This window comes from Kogia breviceps, chromosome 2 (assembly GCF_026419965.1).
Source record: "Kogia breviceps isolate mKogBre1 chromosome 2, mKogBre1 haplotype 1, whole genome shotgun sequence".
NCBI classification, from domain to species: domain Eukaryota; kingdom Metazoa; phylum Chordata; class Mammalia; order Artiodactyla; family Physeteridae; genus Kogia; species Kogia breviceps.
In genome coordinates this window covers 20,877,443-20,892,414 of record NC_081311.1, presented here as the reverse complement: position 1 = coordinate 20,892,414, position 14,972 = coordinate 20,877,443, and the positions used below count along the sequence as shown (strand labels likewise).

Here is a 14,972-nt window from a genome sequence, read left to right as displayed (position 1 = left end):
GATGTTAGCTGTGGGTTTGTCATATACAGCCTTTATTATGTTGAGGAAAGTCCCATCTATGCCTACTTTCTGGAGGGTTTTTATCATAAATGGGTGTTGAATTTTGTCAAAAGCTTTCTCTGCATCTATTGAAATGATCATACGGTTTTTCTCATTCAATTTGTTAATATGGTGTATCACATTGATTGATTTGCATATATTGAAGAATCCTCACATTCCTTGGATAAATCCCACTTGACCATGGTATATGATCCTTTTAATGTGCTGTGCATTCTGTTTGCTAGTATTTTGTTGAGGATTTTTGCATCTATGTTCATCAGTGATATTGGCCTGTAGTTTTCTTTCTTTGTGACGTCTTTGTCTGGGGTTGGTATAAGGGTGATGGTGGCCTCGTAGAATGAGTTTGGGAGTTTTCCTCCCTCTGCTATCTTTTGGAAGAGTTTGAGAAGGATAGGTGTTAGTTCTTCTCTAAATGTTTGATAGAATTCGCCTGTAAAGTCATCTGGTCCTGGGCTTTTGTTTGTTGGAAGATTTTTAATAACAGCTTCAATTTCAGTGCTTCTGATTGGTCTGTTCATATTTTCTATTTCTACCTGGTTCAGTCTCAGCAGGTTGTACATTTCTAAGAATTTGTCTATTTCTTCCAGGTTGTCCATTTTATTGGCATAGAGTTGCTTGTAGTAATCTCTCATGATCCTTTGTATTTCTGCAGTGTCGGTTTTTACTTCTCCTTTTTCATTTCTAATTCTATTGATTTCAGTCTTCTCCCTTTTTTTGTTGATAAGTCTGGCTAATGGTTTATCAATTTTGTTTATCTTTTCAAAGAACCAGCTTTTAGTGTTACTGATCTTTGCTATCATTTCCTTCATCTATTTCTGACCTGATCTTTATGATTTCTTTCCTTCTGCTAACTTTGGGGTTTTTTTGGTTCTTCTTTCTCTAACTGCTTTAGGTGCAAGGTTAGGTTGTTTATGTGAGATGTTTCCTGTTTCTTAACGTAGGAATTTATTGATATAAACGTCTCTCTTAGAACTGCTTTTGCTGCATACCATAGGTTTTGGGTCGTCATGTATCCATTGTCATTTGTTTCTAGGTATTTTTCATTTCCTCTTTGATTTCTTCAGTTATCACTTCGTTATTAAGTAATGTATTGTTTAGCCTCCATGTGTTTGTATTTTTTACAGATCTTTTCCTGTAATTGATATCTAGTCTCATAACATTGTGGTCAGAAAAGATACTTGATACGATTTCAATTTTCTTAAATTTACCAAGGCTAAATTTGTGATCCATGATATGATCTATCCTGGAGAATGTTCCATGAGCACTTGAGAAAAATGTGTGTTCTGTTGTTTTTGGATGGAATGTCCTATAAATGTCAATTAAGTGCATGTTGTTTAATGTATCATTTAAAGCTTGTGTTTCCTCATTTATTTTCATTTTGGATGATCTGTTCATTGGTGAAAGTTGGGTGTTAAAGTCCCCTACTATGATTGTTTTACTGTCGATTTCCCCTTTTATGGCTGTTAGTATTTGCCTTATGTATTGAGGTGCTCCTATGTTGGGTGCATAAATATTTACAATTGTTATATCTTCTTCTTGGATTGATCCCTGATCATTAGGTAGTGTCCTTCTTTGTCTCTTGTAATAGTCTTTATTTTAAAGTCTATTTTGTCTGATATAAGAATTGCTACTCCAGCTTTCTTCTGATTTCCATTTGCATGGAACATCTTTTTCCATCCCCTCACGTTCAGTCTGTATGTGTCCCTAGGTCTGAAGTGCATCTCTTGTAGACAGCATATATACGGGTCTTGTTTTTGTATCCATTCAGCCAGTCTGTGTCTTTTGGTGGGAGCATTTAATCCATTTACATTTAAGATAATTATTGATATGTATGTTCCTATTACCATTTTCTAAATTGTTTTGGGTTTGTTATTGTAGATCTTTTCTTTCTCATGTGTTTCTTGCCTAGAGAATTTCCTTTAGCATTTGTTGTAAAGCTGGTTTGGCAGTGACGATCTCTTTTGGCTTTTGCTTGTCTGTAAAGCTTTTAATTTGTCCTTCAAGTCTGAATGAGATCCTTGCTGGGTAGAGTAATCTTGGTTGTAGGTTTTTCTCCTTCATCACTTTAAATATGTCTTGCCACTCCCTTCTGGCTTGGAGAGTTTCTGCTGAAAGATCAGCTGTTAACCTTATGGGGATTCTCTTGTGTGTTATTTTTCTCTTACTGCTTTTAATATGTTTTCTTTATATTTAACTTTTGATAGTTTGATTAATATGTGTCTTGGCGTGTTTCTCCTTGGATTTATCGTGTATGGGACTCTCTGTTCTTCCTGGACTTGATTAACTATTTCCTGTACCATATTAGGGATGTTTTCAACTATAATCTCTTCAAATATTTTCTCAGTCCCTTTCTTTTTCTCTTCTTCTTCTGGGACCCCTATAATTCGAACGTTGGTGTGTTTAATGTTGTCCCAGAGGTCTCTGAGACTGTCCTTTGTTCTTTTATTCTTTTTTCTTTATTCTGCTCTGCAGTAGTTATTTCCACTATTTTATCTTCCAGGTCACTTATCTGTTCTTCTGTGTCAGTTATTCTGCTATTGATCCCTTCTAGAGTATTTTTAATTTCATTTATTGTGTTTTCCGTCATTGCTTGTTTCCTATTTAGTTCTTCTAGGTTCTTGTTAAATGTTTCTTGCATTTTGTCTATTCTATTTCCAGGATTTTTTATCATCTTTACTATCATTATTCTGAATTCTTTTCCAGGTAGACTGCCTATTTCCTCTTCATTTTTTAGGTCTGGTGGGTTTTTACCTTGCTCCTTCATCTGCTGTGTTTTTCTGTCTTCTCATTTTGCTTATATTATCTTGTTTGGGGTCTCCTTTTCACAGGCTACAGGTTTGTAGTTCCTGTTGTTTTTGGTGTCTGTCCCCAGTGGCTAAGATTTGTTCAGTGGGTTGTGTAGGCTTCCTGGTGGAGGGAACTAGTGCCTTTGTTCTGGTGGATGAGGCTGGATCTTGTCTTTCTGGTGGGCAAGTCCACGTCTGGTGGTGTGTTTTGGGGTGTCTGTGGCCTTATTATGGTTTTAGGCAGCCTCTCTGCTAATGGATGGGGCTGTGTTCCTGTCTTGCTAGTTGTCTGGCATAGGGTATCCAGCACTGTAGCTTGCTGCTCGTTGAGTGGAGCTGGGTCTTGGTGTTGAGATGGAGATCTCTGGGAGATTTTTGCCATTTGATATTACATGAAGCTGGGAGGTGTCTTCTGGACCAGTGTCCTGAAGTTGGCTCTGCCACATCAGAGGCACAGTACTGACTCCTGGCTGGAGCACCAACAGCCTTTCATCCACATGGCTCAGAATAAAAGGGAGAAAAAATAGAAAGAAAGAAAGAAAGAAAGAAAGAAAGAAAGAAAGAAAGAAAGAAAGAAAGAAAGAAAGAAAGAAAGAAAGAAAGAAAGAAAGAAAGAAAGAAAGAAAGAAAGAAAGAAAGAAAGAAAGAAAGGAAGGGAAAGAAAAAGAAAGAAAGAAAGAGGAAAAATAAAGTTATTAAAATAAAAACTAAATAATTATTAAGAAAAAAATTTTAAATAAAAAAAAACGGATGGACAGAACTCTAGGACAAATGGTGAAAGCAAAGCTATATAAACAAAATCTCACCCAGAAACATACACAGTCACAAAAAGAGGAAAAGGGGAAAAAATAATATATCTTGTTCCCAAAGTCCACCTCCTCAATTTGGGATGATTTGTTGTCTATTCAGGTATTCCACAGATGCAGGGTACATCAAGTTGATTGTGAAGATTTTATCCGCTTCTCCTGAGGCTGCTGGGAGAGATTTCCCTTTCTCTTCTTTGTTTGCACAGCTCCCGGGGTTCAGCTTTGGATTTGGCCCCATCTCTGTGTATAGGTCGTCGGAGGGCGTCTGCTCTTCACTCACACAGGATGGGATTAAAGGAGCAGCTGATTCGGGGCCTCTGGCTCACTCAGGCCAGGGGGAGGGAGGGGTACAGATGCGGGGCGAGCCTGCGGCAGCAGAGGCTGACATGACGTTGCACCAGCGTGAGGTGCACCGTGTGTTCTCCGGGGAAGCTGTCCCTGGATCCCGGGACCCTGGCAGTGGCGGGCTGCACAGGCTCCCAGGAGGAGTGACCTCTGCTCGCACACAGGCTTCTTGGTGGCCGCAGCAACACCATTAGTGTCCCATGACCTTCTCTGGGGTCCACGCTGATAGCCGTGGTCCCGCCCGTCTCTGGAGCTCCTTTAAGCAGTGCTGTTAATCCCCTCTCCTCACACACCAGGAAACAAAGAGGGAAGAAGAAGTCTCTTGCCTCTTAGGCAGGTGCAAACTTTTTCCCGGACTCCCGGCTAGCTGTGGTGCACTAACCCCTTCAGGCTGTGTTCATGCAGCCAACCTCAGTCCTCTCCCTGCGATCTGCCCAAAGCCCGAGCCTCAGCCCCCAGCCCCCGCCTGCCCCGGTCGGTGAGCAGAGAAGCCCCTTGGGCTGGTGAGTGCTGGTCGCCCCAATCCTCCATGCGGGAATCTTTCTGCTTTGCCCTCCGCACCCCTGTTACTAGGCTTTCCTCCGCGGCTCTGAAACTTCCCCCCACCGCCACCTGCAGTCTCCGCCCGTGAAGGGGCTTCTAGCATGTGGAAACATTTCCTCCTTCACAGCTCCCTCCCACTGGTGCAGGTCCCATCCCTATTCTTTTGTTTCTGTTTTCTCTTTTTTCTTTTGCCCTACCCAGGTATGTGGGGAGTTTCTTGCCTTTTGGAAGGTCTGAAGTGTTCTGCCAGCATTCAGTGGGTGTTCTATAAGAGCAGTTCCACGTGTAGATGTATTTCTGATGTATCTGTGGGGAGGAAGGTGATCTCTGCATCTTCCTCTTCCGCCATCCTCTCAAATCTCCTGACATCAGCTGTTTGACTGCTGGAATTATCATAATATATGAGGCTAAAATACATTGTAATGTTTATTTCGCTAGTGGATTTGTGATCTCTGCAAACACAGAAATCAAAACAAGAAAATGTCTTAAAGAATAAAATTGAATAATTCAGTATCCAGAGTGGGTGTGGGATAAACATAATGATATTACATGCACAAAGTTTTCTCACTTGACTTATTAAATAGTAATATTCTAGATTTTTCTTTCATGTATAATTTTCTCTCAGCAATTGACCTATTTGCAAGTTCAAAATCCCTACAGTGGCTCACAAACTCAATTACATTTTTATCTTTTTTTTTTGCTTTCTAATAAAAGATTCTTAATAAGATAGGAAACTTACATATTATTTCTTTAGAATTTTGACAGATCTGGGTCTCATATTTCTCTTGTATCTGTAAAATGAAAAATTATTTGAACCAATAAACTAATTTTTCTCTCATCTAATTCCTCCTCTTGTAACTTATAAAATAAGATTCTTAGATGTATTTCTTTTCTACGACTTAGGTCAGCTCTCTCTGAAAGTTGTTGATACTTATTACTATTCCCAGAATACTACAGTCTTTTGGGAGAGCTCTGTTATTTAGTAATTGGTCAATATTTTTAATTAGTTCTGGAGGAGGCATTTGGCATATTTATGTTGCCTGCTATTACTAGAATTATTGTTTGTTTAATACTCTCAACATTGTAAGCAATGATATATGAAGTTTATTTCTGGTTTCCTACTGTTCACCTTCCCAGTTTCCCCTGTACACCTGGTCTCCACTGAAGAAACTTAATGCCACCCATGAAATGCATGAGTTGGCAGAACTGCAGTATCTCCTGGGGCCTTGACCCAAGGGCTGGGCCCTCCATGCTGAGAGGATCACTGGGTTCACTTCTCTCTTTCCTGCAAGCAATAATGACTCTTGCTGCAATTCACAGAACTAAACCTTGGCATGTGTTAAAGAAAAAGAAATTCAATGACACTTGTTCAACATGGTAAGGCAGACTTGATTCAGGACCATTGGGAGAGGTATAGGGACCACTGCAATGAGATTTTGCAGTGGGGGAGAAAGACTGGGCTCAACTACAAATACAGTTTGGACAAGTGGGAATTTATAGCCAGGGAACACGGTGGCAGTCAGTGGATGGAAAATTATTAAGAGAAAACGTTAGGGGTAAGGAGAGTTCTGGCTAAACTGACCTAACCAGATTCTCGCTGAAGACAGGCCAGAGGACTCAGACATCATCTGGGGGACAGCAGAGAGTGAGGAACCTGATCAGATATCAAGGGTGATCAGATATCAAGGGTCGGGGATTCTAGTTAAAACTACTTAGAAGGGAGGTTGCTAAAACTAGATTTACAAAGAAATGCACAGATGAGCCTAGGAGAAAGTTGAGGACCATGACCAAAGTTTGGTCAAGCAAGGAATTATTCTCACACACAGAGATAGTGGTCACTAACCCTGTCTCATGCATTTCTCTCATAAAGAAGAAGGTGTGAAGTGTTGAGTCACACTCCTTCCAAAACAACAACAACAAAAAGTCCTCTAGTCTTGGCTTCAGGGGAAAGAAAATGATTTTTGTAAAATATAAAAGGCTGTTTTAACAATAGCTGTGTTAAAAAGCAACCCAGCTAGAGATGAATAGCCATGTAGTCTGAGAGTCACTTTCCTCACTTTGCACATAAGGTTTTTTTTTCTTTATTGAAATTATTGAAAATGTGTGAATGATTGAGAAGTTTTGATGTATTCAGCTCAATAATAAAGTGGGAAAATGAAATTATATATTAATTTGATTGAAGATATCATAGTTACTAGCAACCAGAACTCTATCTAATGGCAGAGACAATAAGCAGGATTTAAAAATGCTCTCCACACCCTATTATCAAGGATAGATTGTTTAGAAGTTAAAAGTTTGAACTCTAGATTCTGACCAACCCAGCTCAGAATTTTTGCTTCCCTATTTCCTTGCTTTGCATACTCAGAAGAGTTGCTTAATCTCTATGCCTCCGTTTATTCCAGAGGCATCTTGGAGGACATCAAGGGGAACATCCACCTACCCCTAGCACATTCCCCCAAAGTTGTTTCTTTTCAAACAGTTTCAAGATTACTTCTTGACATAACAGTTATTAAAACTGATAAAAAGAAAGCCTTACAGCAGACAATTTACTGCATTACTGAGGCCAACTGAGAGAACTGGGATTCAAATAGAAGGTCAGGGACTTAAATAATTTAAAGATTTAGGGATGAATGGCAAAATGATTTCTGCCTGTAAGGAAGGTACAGTCCAGCAAAGGTAGGATGATGTTATTGAAGACAAACTGTCCCATCCATGAGACACAGAAAATTTGAGGAACTCAGGAAGACAAAAAGATCAATGGCAAATTAGGGACAGTCATTGGAAAGCCCAGTGGAAGAGGGTTTGTTAGATAGGAAGATTATGAAGATTATATTGGATTTCAACCATGAAAAAGGACAATGTGTTTTGTTTGGAGTCATCACTAATGAGTTTTATTTGGATTCTTTATTATGGTAGATCTAGCAAAAAATTAAACTACAAATCTTTCTTGACTTATGGTAGGGTAACCCATGGTAAACTGAAAATATTACAATTGGAAAATGCATTTAATGCCTAACCTACATCATAGCTTAGCCTTGCCTACCTTAAATTTGCTTAGAACACTTACATTAGCCTGTAGTTTGGCAACATCATCTAACACAGAGACTATTTTATAATAAATTGTTAAATATTTCATGTAATTTATTGACTACTTCACTGAAAATGACAAACAGAATGGTTGTATGGGTGCAGAATGGTTATAAGCATATTGGTTGTTTACCCTGATGACCATGTGGCTGACCGGGAGCTGCAGCTTGCTGGGTGGGGCTGCCCGGCATGCCAATATAGTATCATGAAAGAGGGCATCCTATGGCATATCGCTAGCCCTGGAGAAGATCAAAGTTCAAAATTTGAAGTGCAGTTTCTACTGAATACATATTGCCTCATAAATCAAACCATCCTAGATTGAGAACTGTCTGTGATTCCTCAGGAAATGGTTTATTGGGTTTAATTAGAAAGAGTATAATTAAAAGTAATAGTCTCAGAGTCTTTGTTAGAATGCCCTTGGTACTGAATAATGCTCATAAACAAATGATAGTTCAAATATTTGTTTTGTAACCCATGAATAGAAGATTAAATGCACAAATTTGATAAGATTCTTATTTCCAATGCTTTATCATATCTGAGAATATTCTTATTTCCAATGCTTTATCACATATGAGAATATCATATAATCCTATATTATGAAATAGTGAGATCTCATGGTCATTAAAATACCCTAGATGTTAAGGAAATGGCCACTTATCTACTTATTCTATGTAATAATTATGCTATTGGCTTAGAATTTTAAAATTACATTATTTCTCTCTCCCTTTCTCTTTATCTCTGTCTCTGTTTCTCTCTCTATATATAGATAACTACATGTGTATTTAAATATAAATAAATTATATCTATAAATCATACATGATTTATGTGTGTAGGATTACATACATATGTACATATATTTTACACATATATGTAAGGTTTTCGAGCAGGAGCGATGTTCTAGTAATGTCATGTGTGACCCAGAGCAGAGTCTGTAAACTGAGTGAAACTGACTACCCCAGGTGAAAATGGATCTGGCCACCAGTTCATCTCTAGATCTTTAAACTATAGTTGAACAAATTTATTAACCATCAGTGTTTGTATCATATTTTCAACTAAGATCAACTGTCTGAACATCTACCAAAAACATTTTCCCCATTTTGTTTTTATTATTTTTACCACAAATTTAATATCTCTGAAGTTCTGAAATCTAGTACAGATGGTTGACTGTCAAGGATCAACTGAGTATTGATTTTAAATGGACTATTTCTTTAGAAATTGACATCTCAGTTGAATATGGTGGCTAACAGGCATATAATAAGAGATAAATAAAGGAAAACGTATTATTACACTCTAGTCAAGATTACTTATACTTGTTTCAATCCTGTGTAATATACAGTCTTCAGAAATATTACGCTGGCTTTGTTTACCGACATAATTTGTGCCAATCCTTATTTAGCCCCAAAACTCGGCGGTGGTAGGGAATATGTTTGTTTATCTTTCAATGTTTTATCCCTAGTACCTGGTAAAATATCTGCCACACAGTTTCATACATAAATTTCTAAACATTTAATAGACTTTAATAGAAATGAACTTCTAAAAACTGAATTTATTACCAATGTTTCAATGGGAGAAAAAGAAAGTGAAGAAATGATAGTGAAATCACAAGAAAAAAAGAATCACCTCAGAGAAATCATGGCACAGATAGCAGTATTTTTAGAGTCAAATGATTAGAACAAAAGAAATACATAAATCATTCAGTAATTTACAGTGAAGGCTCCTATCCTGTGCCTACTTTAAGTCATGTCTAATATTATATATCACATAGTATTTTTAGCTACTTTTGATATATAATTCCTATACCATGAAATTCATTATTTTAAAGTATAAAAGTTTTAAAAATTCAGTGGATTTTTGTATTCACAAACTTATGCAAGCTCCAACAATGTGTACTCCCAAAATATTATTACTGCCTCCCAAAAACCCCTTTGTGAATTAGCAGTCACTCTTCATATTTCTGTAACCTCAACCTCAGGTAATCACTAATGTACTTTCTGCCGCTATGGGTTTCCCTATTCTGGACATTTCAAATAAATAGAACCATACAATATTTGGCCTTTTGTGCCTAGCTTCTTTCACTTAGTTTAAAGTATTCAGGTTCATCCATGTGGTAGCATGTATTAGTATTTCATTATTTTTATGGCTAAACAGTATTCCATTGTATTGGTATATAGCATTTTGTTTATCTACTCATTATTGAACCTTTGGATTGTTTCAACTTTTGGCTATTATGAATAATGCTTCAATAAACACTCATGTACAAGTTTTTGTGTGAACAATTTATTTTCATTTCTTTTGACTATATAACCAGGAGTGGAACTGCAGGGAAATATGGTAATCTTATATTTATATTTTTGAAGCAATTCCAAACTAATTTCCAAAGTCACTGGTCTATTTTAAGTTCCTACTACCAATGTATTTGGGTTCCAATTTCTGCTCTTCTTGTCCTAGATTTGTTATTATCCATTTTTTTAAATTATAGCAATGATAGTGGGTATAAAGTGATACCTTGTGGTTTTAATTTGCATTTCCCTAATGACTAATAATGTTGAGCATCTTTCATGTGATTATTGGTCATTTGGATAACTTCTGTAGGTAAACTGAAATTTTCAAGTACTTTGCCCATTATTTAATAGGTAGTATTTTTATTGTTGAGTTCTTTACATAGTATAGGTAGTAGTCCCTTGTATATATTTTATTCCATTATCTGTTTTTTAAAAAAATTCTTGATAGTACCATTTGAAGGACACAAGGTTTGTTTTTTATGAAATCCAATACAAATATCTTTTTTTTTTTTTTTTTTTTTTTTTTGCTTGGGCATTTGGTGTCATATCTAAGAAACCTTTGCCTAATCCATGGTCACAAAAATTAAAGTCCATATTTTATATTTTTAGTAATTACATTATATTCTTAATGCATTTTGAATGAATTTTTGTGCATGGTGTAAGGCTGAGATCCAATTTTGTATTTTGCATATGGATAGCAAGTTGTCTCAGCACCACTTGTTGAAGAAATAATTCTTTCCTTAAGTTATGATTAAGTTATATTGGAATTTTTGTCAAAAATCTGTTGCCTTTAAATGCAAAGGTTTTTTTTCCTGGTATGCGGGCCTCTCACTGCTGCGGCCTCTCCCATTGCGGAGGGCAGGCTCCGGATGAGCAGGCCCAGCGGCCATGGCTCACGGGCCCAGCTGCTCCGCGGCACGCGGGATCCTCCCAGACCGGGGCACGAACCCATGTCCCCCGCATCGGCAGGCGGACTCCCAACCACTGCACCACCAGGGAAGCCCTAAATGCAAAGGTTTATTTCTGAACTCTCAATTCTATTTCATTGATCTGTGTCTATGCTTATGTCAGTACCACACACTTAATTATTGTTGTTTTGTAGTAATTTTTGAAATTAGAAGACATTATTCCCTCAATTTTAAGCTTTCTTTTTTCAAGATAGTTGTAGATATTCTGGTTCTACTGAAAATACGTAAGATTTTTAGGATCAGCTTGTCAATTTACACACACAGAGAAAAGAAACCTGGCTTGTGATGTAGGATGTGTTGGATTTATAGTTCCATATGGGGAGTAGCATTATCTTAATATTAAATTTTCCAATTCATGAACATGATATATTTCTCCATTTATTTAGGTCTTCTTGAATTTATTTCAGTGATGGTTTGTAGTTTTAAGTGTACAAGTTTTCCAAGTTTGTTAAACTTATTCCTAAGCATTTTATTGTTTTTTGATGCTATTGTAACCACTGCTTGTGTGTAAAAATACAACTGATGTTTGTATATCTATATAATATCTATCTTATATCATGAAACCTTGCTGAAGTAGTTTATCAGCTTTAAGAGTTTTGTGTGTGAATTTTTTAGTATTTTCTACATACAAAATCATTTGTGAATAGAGAAATTTTTTTACTTCTCCTTTTTCAGTCTGATGACTTTTATTTTTCCTGCCTAATTGTTCTACTTAGAACCTTCAATATGATGTTGAATAGAGTGGACATTCTGGTGTTATATCTGACCTTAGGAGAAAAGCTTTCAGTCTTTCACCATTAAGGATGATGTTAGCTGTGGGTTTTTCATAAATGCCTTTTATTAGCTTGAGAAAGTTTCCTTCTATTTAAAGTTTCATTGAGGATTTTTAATATAGAAGGGGGTTTGATTTTGTCAAATACTATTTCCTGCATCAGTTAAAAGGATTGTGTAAGTTTTGTCTTTTATTCTATAAATACAGTATATTCTTTTGTTTAATTTTTTATGTTGAAGCATCCTTGCACTACTGATCACTTGGTTATGGTATATAATCCTTTGTATATTTGGCTGCATTTGGTTTGATCATATTTTATTGAGGAGTTTTGAGTTTACATTCCTAAGGGAGTCTGTAGTTTTATTTTCTTGTAACACCTTTGTCTGCTCAAAGGTGATACTGACCTCATAAAATAAGTTGGGAAGAATTTTCTCCTCTTCAATTTTGGAAGACTTTGTGAAGAGTTAGTGTTAATTCCCCTTCAAACATTTTGTGGAACTCATCAATAAATCCATTTAATCCTGGACTTCTCTTTTTGGGAAGATTTTGATGACTAATTCAATTTGCTTTCCTTTTCTTTTTTGGGTGGAGTTACAGACTGTCTAATAGTTTCCTGAGGCTTCTGTAATGAAGTAGTACAAACTCTGTAAATTAAAACAACAGAAATCTATGTCTTCACGGTTCTGAGTGCTAGATGTTTAAAATTATGCTGTTGGCAGGGTCATTCTTACTTGTCTTTTCTTAACTTCTAGAGGTTGGTTGCTGGCAAGCTTTGGTGTTCCTCTGCTTGTAGCTGCATCACTCCAATGTCCATCTTCACATGGTCTTCCTTCCTCTGTGTGTGTCTGTATCCAAGTCCCCCTCTATTTATAAGGACACTGTTTATTGGATTTAGGGCTCATCCTAGTCCATTATGACCACATCTTAACTTTTATTACATCTGCAATGACCCTGTTTCCAAATAAGTCCACATTTACAGGTTCCAGGTGGATATGAATTTTGGGAGAGACACTGTTCAGCCCAGTAAAGTTTGCCGCTAGACTCCAAAAATTCACATCCTTCTCATGTAAAAAATACATTCACTTCATCCTAACATTCCCCAAAGCCCTACCCTATTGTAGGATCAACTCTAAGTCTAAAATCTCAGCTAAATATGATAAACTCAAAAAGTCCAAGGTCTCATCATCTAAATGAGGTATGGGTGAGACTTGGGGTATGATCTATCCTCAAGCAAAATTCCTTTCCATCTGTGGACTAATGAGACTAAAACACAAGTTATCTGTTTCCAAAATGCAATGTTGAATCATGCATAGATAGAATAGATATTCACATTCAGAAAGGAAGACATGGAAGGAATAAAGAGTAACATGTCCCAAACAAGTCTGAAAATCAGCAGGGGAAATTTTCATTAGATTTTAAGTCTGGAGAATGATTCTCCTTGGCTATATACTCTGTTCTCTGGATCCCAAGGAATAGCCCCATGCTCTGGCCTATGGTAGCAGCCCACTGCCCCCCTTCAGCACTCAGAGATGGCACTGCCCTCTCAACTGTGAAGGTGTTGGTTGCCCTACCTCTTTGCCCATGGAAACAACTGGAGCCCTGCCCTCTGGATCTGCAGAGGCAGACATGACTTCATCCTCTCGACTGTTTCCTTCTTGTAGACTTTTGGAAGTCTGATAGCCTTCCTGCATTTTGTTCTGTCCCTGTATACTTCAGTTCAAGCTGGCAGTGTTTCTGTTGATATATCTTTCTCAAAACCTTTGTTGGTCTCCCATGGATGTAAAGTCAAAAGGATGCACACCATCTCTATGCTGGCTTCTGATGAGATGTTTGATTAAAGTCAAATCACACATGATTAATATCTTCAGCAAAATATTTTCTGGTAGTATTCTTAGTGTTCTCTCCAGAGCAGGCCTTAGTTTCTTTCGTAATATGGATAGGCTGAGAATTTTCCAAACCACTTAGTTCTGGTTCCTTTTTACATAATAGTCCCTTCCTCAATTTATCTGTTTCCTTTCACATTTTACTATAAATAGCAAGGAGATATTGGGCTGTACCATGCCCACTTCTCGGAAATATCCTCAGCTAAATATAAAAGTTCGTTGTTTAAAAGTTATACTTTCCGTCCAACATTATAACACAGTACAGCCAAGTTGTCTGCCACTTGTAACAAGGATCACCTTTCCTCCAATTTCCAATAAGGTATTCCTCATTTCCATCTGAGATCTCACCAGAAGCACCTTTAACCTCCATATTTCTATCAAAAATCTCAAGACTATGTAGGCTTTCCCTAATACACTTTTCAAAAGTCTTTCAGCCTCAATACATTACCAATTCCACTGCCATATTTTGAGATATCTTATAGGAACATATCCACTTCTGATACCAAAATTTGTATTACTTTCTCAGACCTGCTGTAACAAAGTACCCAGTTCTTTTTATTTTAGTTTCTTACAGTGGGATGTTAGATTATAAATTTGAGATCTTCCTTCTTTAATATATCTTTTTACATTATAAATTTCCCTGTAACCACTGTGTTAGTTGCATTCCACAAACTCTGGAACATTGTTTTTGTGTTTTCACTTATAGAAGAGAATTTTCTAATTTATCCTCTTTGATCCATTGAGTATAAGAGTATTTGTTTAATGTTCCCATATTTGTGAATTTCCAAAATTCCTTCTGTTATTGACTTCTAATTTCATTTCATTTTGCTTAGAGAATATAATTTATATGATTATAATCCATTTAATTATACTGAGACTTGTTTTATGTTTTAGCATATGGGCTACCTTGAGGAATGACTCCTGTGAACTTGAAAATAATATATATAATATATCTGACATTGTTGTGCTTGTCCATTTTTTCAAGTAGGTACAACGAAACACCACACACTTGGTGGCTTATAAACAACAGAAATTTACTGCTCACAGTTCTGGAGGCTGGGAAGTCCAAGATCAAGCCTCCAGCATGTTTGAATTTTGGTGAGAGTTCATTTTTGGTTCATAGCATGCTCCTTCTTGCTGTGTCCTCACATGGTGGGAGTGCTAGGGATCCCTGTGTGTTTCTTTTATAAGGTGCTAATCTCATTCATGAAGGTTATACCCTCAAGATTTAAGCATTTCCTAAAGGTCCCACTCCTAATACCTTCATCTTTCTGGCTTATAATTTAAGCATATGAATTGAGGGGGAACAGAAGCATTCAGATCATAGCAGTGCTCTATAGATATTTATTCAGTCTAGTTTGTTTATTGTGTCTTTTATATGTCCTATTACCTTGTTGATCTTCTGTCTCATTTTGTTATCCATTATTGAAAGTGAAGTAG

At 36.9% G+C, this 14,972-nt stretch overlaps 1 long non-coding RNA gene across 2 annotated transcripts in view; it reads right to left on the bottom strand.

Moving 5' to 3' along the window:
* Positions 1 to 4,858: 4,858 nt before the first annotated feature.
* LOC136793680 (uncharacterized) overlaps positions 4,859 to 14,972 on the bottom strand; it is a 300,761-nt gene continuing 290,647 nt past the window's right edge. For both annotated transcript variants that reach the window (XR_010839291.1, XR_010839292.1), the window contains 2 exons: positions 5,280 to 5,331; positions 4,859 to 4,923 (listed from right to left, as the gene is read on the bottom strand). This is a non-coding gene — a long non-coding RNA (uncharacterized lncRNA). The remainder of the gene's footprint in view (positions 4,924 to 5,279; positions 5,332 to 14,972) is intronic.